Source organism: Mesoplodon mirus (assembly GCF_964341445.2).
Source record: "Mesoplodon mirus genome assembly, chromosome: 7".
Taxonomy (NCBI): Eukaryota; Metazoa; Chordata; class Mammalia; order Artiodactyla; family Ziphiidae; genus Mesoplodon; species Mesoplodon mirus.
Window position 1 is genome coordinate 116,839,582 of NC_138983.1, and position 7,703 is coordinate 116,847,284.

The following is a 7,703-nucleotide window of genomic DNA, read 5'->3' on the forward strand; positions in this document are numbered from 1 at the left end:
ACTCAATAGGGTAGGTACCATTATTATCCCTCCTATAAAAATAAGGAAATTGAGGTGTGGAGTGGTAGAATAAATTCTCAAGGTCAAATACCTCGTGAGTAGCTGAGATGGATTCAGTTCCAGGCAGTCTTACTCCAGAGCCCAAGTTCTTAACTCAGTATGTTTGGCTTCTCAGTCTCAGATAAGTATCTGCCCTAACTGTAATAGGAACTGGGTAAAATACATGGGAAAAAAAAAATCCAACCGCAAATATTTAGAATACTTCATTGAAGATAAGCAGAATTAACAATGAATCCAAAAGTCAGTCATCTGGAAAACTTAAATCTGGGAGAAAATGAAGAGAGAAAAAGAAAAGACATAGAACCAACAAGTAAATGGTATTTATTAAAAAGAAAAAAAAAGGTACTCTGAAGGAATACTTACAATATACGAGAAAAACTCAGATTTTTACTAAGTGTGCAGATTTAGAAGGCCTTATTTCATTAACAGAATTAACAGAATCACACTAATGTTCTATGGAAAAGACAGTAAAGAAAACAATTCTTCAAACAGCTAGGTAGAAAAATTGGTAACCTTAGTCCTTATTTCTATAACTGTCAGAAGACAAGTGACAAACATCTACATATTTTTATTTTTTATTTATTTATTTTTTTAATTAATTTTTTTTTTTTTTTGCGGTACGCGGGCCTCTTACTGTTGTGGCCTCTCCTGTTGCGGAGCACAGGCTCTGGACGTGCAGGCTCAGCAGCCATGGCTCACGGGCCCAGCCACTCCGCGGCATGTGGGATCTTCCTGGACCGGGGCACGAACCCGTGTCCCCTGCATTGGCAGGCGGACTCTCAACCACTGCGCCACCAGGGAAGCCCACATCTACATATTTTTAATGGAGTAAGAGTGATAAAGATACTAGAAGGAGCGTCTAGGCATGCAAAAGCTTAGAAAATGTAGCACTGTGATGTTTCCTCCAAAACTGACAAAGGTTTATCAGCACATGGAAAGAATAATCAAGAATTTGGGAATGTGAAGGTTAAATTTTTAAAAAATGATTAAGGACTGACTAGGGAGCAAGGGAAGATAGTGGTGAAACGGGTTAAAAAAACAAATATATATGTATATATACATATATATGCTAAATAAAGGGAAATGCCATTGGAATGTAAAAAGGAGGTCCACATTTTAAATTAGAAGATAAAAGCTTAGAAGAACCCAATTAGAACAACCCAATTACAAAGTAAAAGATGGCTGGTGTATATCACAAATTATTAGACATCAAGGCAGAAAGTTTTAAAATAGGACAAGAACTATTCCCTGTAAAGAAGATTACACAAAATGAAGTTACAGAGAACCCAAAGAGGGTCATAGAAGAAGTGGCTTTTATGAAGGATGACATGAGAATTTAGCATGCATTTAGGAGCTGATTGGCATCCTCCCTGGAGACTGGGGAAGCCAGCAGATACCACCTCTATGTTCTCACTTGAGCCCAGTACACATCACCAATATCTCACTAAAAGGAGCTTATATACATCTGGTGCCCCAGCTTTTGCAGCTGCCACCGAAGGGAGAGACCCCTGGATCACCTGGCTCTGATAGCCAGCAGGTTTTATACTTATGGGTGCCACAGAACTGTAGCAAAGAATCAGTCATTAATGGGTAGAGCAGCCCTGCCCACACCCCCCAAGGGTACACCTGGGCCCAGTGCAGAAGCAACATGAAAAAAAGCCCATCTCCTAGTTTTCTCCGTGAGAGGGCCCTAACTACATACTTTCCCAGTTGCTGCCTACAAGTACAGCTTTCAATCAGCTTGCATCTAGGTACAGACTGCAGTCTTCCTCTTTGGGAGCCACTAAGAACAAAGAAGGCAGCATGGAAAATCACAAATGTTTAAGAGATAAAGAGCTCTGGTCAGGCTGATGTATAAGGTTCTCTTACCTAAGATCACTTTGTCAAGACAGAGAGAGGTGGCTCTTTTATCTAAGGTACAGAAACCAACACAGAGAGTCAAGGAAGATGAAGAAATGGGAATATGTTTCAAACAAAAGAATGAGATAAAACTTTAGAAACAGATCTCAATGAAACAGACAAGTGATTTACCTAATAAAGAATTAAAAATAATGGTCATAAAGATGCTCACAGGGCTTCCCTGGTGGCGCAGTGGTTGGGAGTCTGCCTGCCAATGCAGGGGACACGGGTTCATGCCCCGGTCCGGGGGGATCCCACATGCCGTGGAGCGGCTGGGCCCGTGAGCCATGGCCACTGAGCCTGTGCTCCGCAGCGGGAGAGGCCACAGCGGTGAGAGGCCCGCGTACCACAAAAAAAAAAAAAAAAAGATGCTCACAGATCAGGAGAACAATGTTTAAACAAAGTGAGAATTTCAAAGAAGGTAGAAAATATAAGAACATACCAAACAGAAATCAGAGAGCTGAAGAATACACTAACTGAACTGAAAAATTCAATAGAGGAGTTAAGCAGCAGACAAGTAAAAGGATCAGTGAACTCAAAGGGCAGTGAAATTTATCCAATCAGAGGAGCAAAGAAAAAAAAAAGTAAAGACAGCTTAAAGGACTTACGAGACAATATCAAGTGAACAAGTATATGCATTCTAGGGGGTCCCAGAAGTAGAAGAGAAAGGGGCAGAAAGCTTATAAGAAATATCAGCTGAAAACTTTCCTAACCTGGAGAAAGAAACAGACCAGATTCAGGAAGCACAGAGAAATCCAAAAAAGATAAATCCAAAGAGCCCTCACATGGAGACACATTATAATTAAATTGTGAAAAGTTAAAGACAGGGCTTCCCTGGTGGTGCAGTGGTTGAGAGTCCGCCTGCTGATGCAGGGGACACGGGTTCGTGCCCCGCTCTGGGAAGATCCCACATGCCGCGGAGCGGCTAGGCCTGTGAGCCATGGCCGTTGAGCCTGCGCATCCAGAGCATGTGCTCCGCAACGGGACAGGCCACAACAGTGAGAGGCCCATGTACTGCAAAAAAAAAAAAAAAAAAAAGTTAAAGAGACTCTTAAAAGCAGCAAGAGAAAAACTTGTCATGAACAAAGGAACCCCCATAAGACTATCAGCAGATTTTTTAGCAGAAACATTATAGGCCAGAGGGGAGTGGTATGATATATTCAAAAGAGCTGAAAGAAAAAACAAACAAACTGCCAATCAAGAATACTTTATCCAGGAAACCTGTCCTTCAGAATTGAAGGAGATAGTTTCCCAGACAAGCAAGAGCTGGAGGAGGAGTTCATTACCACTAGACCAACCTTCATCAACCTGAATCAGAGGATGCTAATTAGTGACAAACCTTTGAAAGTATGTCTCACTGGTAAAGATAAATCTATAGTTAAATTCAGAATACTTTATTGTAATGGTGATGGGTAAATCCTTATAACTCTGGTGTGAAGGCTAAGACAAGATGATTAAAAATAAGCATAACTTCAAAAATTTTTAATGGATACATAAGGTAAAAATATGTAAACTGTAACATCAGAAACATAAAATGGAGGGGGTAGTAGAGTGTAGAACTTAAGTATTTGAAATTAAGTTGTTATAGCTTAAAATATACTGTTATAAATAGATGTTTTATATAAGCCTCATGGTAACCACAAAGCAAAGACCTATAGTAGATGCACAAAAGATAAAGATAGAGGAGTCTATGCACACCCCTACAAAAAAACCCATCAAACCACAAAAGAAGAAAGCAAGACATGAAGAAACAAAGGAATTACAATACAGCCAGAGAACAATGAACGAAATGGCAATGGTAAGTCCATATCTATCAATAGTAACCTTAAATGACTGAATGGAAAATAAAAAGACCCAATTATATGCTGCATACATGAGAATCACTTCAGCTTTAAGGACACATAAAGACTGAAAGTGAAGGAATGGAAAAATATCTCATGAATGGAAACCAAAAGATAGCAGGGTAGCTATATTTATTATTGGACAAGATAGACTTTAAGACACAGAACGTAGGAAGATAAAAAGGTCATTATATTATGATAAAGGGGTCAATCTAACAAGAGAATAAAAAATTGTAAATATCCACCCAACATTAGAGCACCTAAATATATAAAGCATATATTAACAGACCTGAGGGTACTCCCTGGCAGTCCAGTGGTTAAGACTTGGTACTTTCACGGCCGGGGTCTGGGTTCAATCCCTGGTCGAGGAACTAAGATCCTGCAAGCTGCACAGCGTGGCCGGTGGGTGGGTGGGGGAACGAGACCTAAGGGAGGAAGAGACAGTAATCCAATAATAGGGACTTCAATACCACACTTTCAACAATAGATATTTCATCCAGATTGAAAATCAATGAGGAAACATTGGACTTAAATGATACGTTAGACCAGATGGACTTAGATACAATAAGACGTTCTATCCAAGGGCAGCAGCATACATATTCTTCTCAAGTGCACATGTATCGTTCTCCAAAATAGAGCATATGTTAGGACACAAAAGAGGTCTTAAGATTAAGGAGACTGACTGAAATTGCATCAAGCATCTTTTCTGACCACAGTAGTATGAAACTAGAAATCAATTATAAGAAGAAAAGTGGAAAATTCACAAATATGTGGAGATTAAAAACCATGTTACTGGACAACCAATGGGTCAAAGAAGAAAACCAAACAGAAATTAAAAAATATTCTGACACAAATGAAAATAGAAATGCAACACACCAAAACATGCGATGGAGCAAAAGCAGTTCTAATAGGGAACTTCATACTGCACTAAGAATCAAGAAAGTTCTCAAATAAATAACCTAACTTTACACCTCAAGGAACTAGAAAAAGAACAAACTAAGCCCAAAGTTAGTTGAAGGCAGGGAAATAAAGATCAGAGTAGAAAGAAATGAAATACAGGCTAAAAAGATAATAGAAAAGATTTTTTAAAAATGAAGAGCTGATTTTTAAAAAAAGAAACAAATGACAAATCATTTGCTAGACTTAAAAAAAGAGAAGCCTCAAATAAATAAAATTATAAATGAAAGAGGAGATATTACAACTAGTACCACACAATGAATCATAAGCGAGTATGCTGAACAATTATACACCAATAAACTGCACAAACTAGAAGAGATGGAAAAAGCCCTAGAACCATATAACCTACCAAGACTGAAGCATGAAAAAATAGAAAATCTGAACATACTAATTACTAGTGAGGAGACTGAATCAGTAATGAAAAACCTCCCAATTAAGAAAAGTCCAGGACCAGACAGCTTCATCGGTGAATTCCACCAAGCATTTAAAGAATTAATACTAATCCTTCTCAAACTCTTCCAACAAATAGAAGTGGGAATCCTTCCAAACAAATTTTATGAGGACATCATTACCCTGATACCAAAACCAAAGAAGGACACTACAAGAACAGAAAACTACAGGCCAATATCTCTGATGAAAGTAGATACAAATATCCTGAACAACATATTAGCAAACCAAAATCTACAGCACATTAAAAGAATCATGCACCATAATTAAGTGGAATTTATTCCAGGGATGTAAGCATAGTTTAGTATCCATAAGTCAATGTTATAAACCAAGTAACAAAATGAAGGATAAAAATCATATGATCATCTCAAGATGCAGAAAAAGCATTTGATAAAATTCAACATCCATTCATGATAAAAACTCCCAATATAGGGGGTGTAGAAAGACTGTACTTCAACATAATAAAGGCTATATATGACAAGCCCACAGCTAACATCATACGCGATGAAAAGCTGAAAGGTTTTCCTCTAAGATCAGGAACAAGACAAGGATGCCCACTCTTACCAATTTTATTCAACATATTACTGGACGTCCTAAGGAGAACAATTAAAATAGCAAGCAAGGAAAGGACATAAAAAGCTTCCACAACAAAAAGGAAGTGGATGAAATGTTGATGATATATTATATATAGACTACCTTAAAAATTCTACCAAAGAACTGTTATAATAAATGAATATAATAAAGTTGTAGGATACAAAGTCAATATACAGGCATACCTCATTTTATTGCACTTTGTAGATACTGTGGGGTATTTTTGCTTCTTTTTTTAAACAAATTGAAGGTTTGTGGCAATCCTGTGTTGTCAGATGATGGTTAGCATATTTTAGCAATAAAATTAAGGTATACATATTGTTTTTTAAGACATAATACTAATGCACACTAAATAGACTATAGTGTAAACATAACTTATATGCGCTGGGAAATAGATTTGCATGACTCGTGATTTGCTTTATTGCAGTGGTCTAGAACTGAACCTGCAATATCTCCGAGATATGCCTGTATTTTTTGTTTTTCAACAAATTGAAGCTTTATGGCAACCTTGCATTGTGTATCAAGCAAGTCTATCAGCACCATTTTTCCAATAGCATTTGTTCACTTCGTGTCTCTATGTCACATTTTGGTAATTCTCACAATATTTCAAACTTTTCATTGTTATTATATTTGTTATGGTGATCTGTGACCAGTGATCTCTGATGTTACTATGGTAAATGTTTCAGGGCACAATGAACTGCACTCATATCAAGATGGTGAACTTGATAAGTATTGTGTCTTCTGACTGCTCCACCAACTGGCAACTTCCCCATCTCTCTCCTTCTCCCTGAGGGGAGGGAACAGGCCTCCTTACTCCCTGAGACACAAGAATATTGAATGTAGGCCAATTAATAACCCTACATGACCTCTAAGTGTTAAAGTGAAAGGAAGAGTCACATGTCTTTCACTTTAAATCAAAAGCTAGCAATGATTAAGGTTAGTGAGGAAGGCATGTACAAAGCCGAGATAGTCTGAAAGCTAGGCCTTTTGTGCCAGTTACCAAGTGCTACTCCAGTGAACCCAGGGCTGTTCAGAAAGTGAAACAGCCTCATTGCTAATACTGTAAGTCTCCTACATATGAACGAGTTCTGTTCTGAGAGCAAGTTCATAAGTCCAATTTGTTCGTAAGTCCAACGAAGTTAGCCTAGGTACCCAACTAACACAATCGGATATATAGTACTGTACTGTAATCGGTTTATAATAGTTTTCACACAAATACATAAAAAAACAAACACAAAAAATAAAGAAAACATTTTAGGTATTACAGTACAGCACCTTGAAAAGTATAGTAGTACAGTACCACAGGTGGCATACAGGGGCTGGCATCAAGTGAACAGGTTACTGACTGGAGGACGGAGAAGAGGTGGGAGATGGTAGAGCTGAAGGATTGTCAGCAATAGGAGACGGAGGGTCTGGACAAAAGCACAACCATTTGTAGAGGATGCATGCAATGTGACAATATACACCAGGCATGGAAACTAACTTATGTGACTGGACATGCAAACGCATGTTCACATCTTTGAAAGTTCACAACTTGAAGGTTTGTATGTAGGGGACTTACTGTAAGCAGAAAGTTTTATTAGTCTGGCTAGAAGATCAAACCAGCCACAACATTCCCTTAAGCCAAATCCCAATCCAGAGCAAGGCTCTGGCTCTCTCAAATTCTGTGAAGGCTGAGACAAGTCAGGAAGCTGCAGAAGAAAAGTTTGAAGCTACCAGAGATTGGTCCTTGAGGTTTAAGGTAAGAACCCAGCTCCATAACATCAAAGTGCAAGATTCAGCAAGTGCTGATGTAGAAGGTGCAGCAAGTTATCCAAAGATCTAGCTAAGATAATTCATGAAGGTGGCTCCACTAAACAACAAATTTTCAACATAGATGAAACAGCTACTGAAACATCTATTGAAAAA